Below are 2,373 nucleotides of genomic sequence, written 5' to 3'. Positions count from 1 at the left end.
TTTGTCCTGCTTCAGAAATACATTTAAAAATGGATAAAAATCAAAGGATTTCATGATACGATGAAACAAAAAACAGTGCTCAACTTACTGCTAATATTGAAAAAAACAGATTTTACAGTATTCTGGTATATATGAATTTTTTTATTTTACATTGGATATTTCTCAGTCCATTCTCTTGCGTGTCTGTTATATTTTTCTTTGTTTTATAGATTTGTGCAATATCTGGTACTAAGGGGTCATCTGAATTAGGATCACAAAGTAGAGAACATATGGACAATAAAACTTTGATACAGTCAGAGCTGATGACCATTGTGACCTTGGGATATCAAGACAAATACTTCCATTACTGTTCATGTTTGGATGATACATTTTTGTTGTGAAAGCAGTCTTTGGTGGTTTAAAAAGGATAGTCTGTCGGAAAATATACAGTGAGAAACAAGACTCCGCCATGCTAGGCACTATCAGGAGACCCCATAACAGCTGCTTGCCAGTGGAACAAGTGGTCTCCCACAGTTCGGGGGAGCAGTGAGCAGGTGGGTCACGCTGTAGATCATTTAATTCTTTCTGAATCCACTTCAGTGCCATGGGTCAGGGAGGACGGTGGGGACACCCACCGGCAGGGGCAGCTACAGGACTGGAAGGGTGGGGCGTGGGTTGCTGCTGGTTGGCTCGCTCTGGGCGCCTGTGCCAGTTCTGTGTGCGTCTGAGCGAGTGTGCAGGTGGGGACACAGGTGAGACTCTTGTTTCGGCTTTTTCAATAATAGAATTTTTGAAAATAAATTTAAAATAAGTTCTGGAGCCTGGCTGGCGTGGCTCAGTGGTTGAGCACCAACCTAAGAATCAGAAGGTCCCTGTTAGATTCCGGTCACTGCATATGCCCAGGTTTCGGGCTCGGTCCCCAGTATGGGGTGTTGGGAGGCCAATTGATGATTCTGTCTCATCGATGTTTCTATCTCTCTCTCCCACTCCCTCCTTCTCTCTGAAAACATAAAAAATATAATAAAGGAAGTCCTGGAAAAGAAAAGGAAATACACCCAAAGCTTTCTGTTCTCCGTAACATGGCCTGCCCTCTCAAGAGAAACTATTTAACCAGATTCTAACGACCTGGGGAAGGCAGATAGCCAACTCAGCCTACTGCAGCCTTTCCTGTGGGGGAAGGGAGATACCCAAGTCCAGAGCCTTTAGCCTTTCTGCCTCAGCTAAGGCGAGTGTGGTGGGAGATGGGTACTCAGCAATTGGGAAACACCAGTGAACAGCAAAGCCCTGGGGCAGAGGCTCACTGAAGACTGACACCTAGTCATTGGACTATGAATGCTTCCCTTCCCCAACCCCTACTGCCACCTCAGTCAGGCCCCTGCATAATGACGGGATTACAACCGAAAGAACTGCACCCCTCAGACCTTATTTGAAAAGTCTCTAGGGAATACAAAGCAGAGGAGACAAAAACCAGGTCACAGAAGAAATTGTAGCCTCTAACACCTATAGCTGCAGCAAACAGTAAACACAGCCTAACTCCGAGCCAGATAAACATAAAGCCTCATACGAAAGGCCTGCTTACCTCAGTTCCTTCTACATAGTGGCATTCGTAAAACTACAAGGCATACTAAAAGACAGCACGGCTTGGACAGAGGAAATATCAGCACCAGATTTAGACTGGCAAAGATGTTGGAATTACCAGACTAGGAATTTGAAACAACTGACATATGCTAAGGGCTCTAATTGAAAAAGTGGCCAAGATGCCAGACTAGATGGGTAATGTAAGCAGAGAGATGGAAACTCTAAGGAACAATCAAAAGGAAATGCTAGCCCTAGCTGGTTTGGCTCAGTGGATAGAGCATCAGCCTGCAGACTGAAGGGTTCCAGGTTTGATTCCGGTCAAGGGCACATGCCGGGCTGCCGGCTCTATCCCCAGTGGAGAGCATGCAGGAGGCAGCTGATCGATGATTCTCTCTCATCACTGATGTTTCTATCTCTCCCTCTCCTCTCCTCTCTGAAATCAATAAAAAAATATTTTTTAAAGAAACAAAAAAATTCCAAAAATTAAAAAATACTGTAGGTCTTTCCTAAAAACGAAGGAGAATAATGCTCACTTTGGGAAACTGGAGAATGCCTGTACTCACTGTTTGCAGTGACTCTCTAATGTTTTAAACTTTTTCATTTTGCAAGACTGAAACTCGGTATCCATTAAACAACTCCTTATTCCCCCCTCCTACATACCCCAGACATGGAATTGCTGTGTCATATCATAACACCCCTGGTAACCACTATGCTACTATCTATGAAATTGACTACTTTAGATACCTCATACAAATAAAATCGTACAGTATTTGTTTTGTTTTGTTTGTGACTGGCCTATTTAACTTAGCATAATAG

The 2,373-nt window shown here is 43.6% G+C and overlaps 1 pseudogene; it reads right to left on the bottom strand.

The window, feature by feature from the left end:
• Positions 1–146: 146 nt before the first annotated feature.
• LOC102771026 lies at positions 147–877 on the bottom strand (annotated as a pseudogene).
• Positions 878–2,373: the final 1,496 nt, after the last annotated feature.

This window comes from Myotis davidii, unplaced genomic scaffold (genome assembly GCF_000327345.1).
Source record: "Myotis davidii unplaced genomic scaffold, ASM32734v1 scaffold428, whole genome shotgun sequence".
Lineage (NCBI taxonomy): Eukaryota > Metazoa > Chordata > Mammalia > Chiroptera > Vespertilionidae > Myotis > Myotis davidii.
Note: the sequence above shows the minus strand (reverse complement) of the source record. Positions and strands in the feature narration are given on the sequence as shown.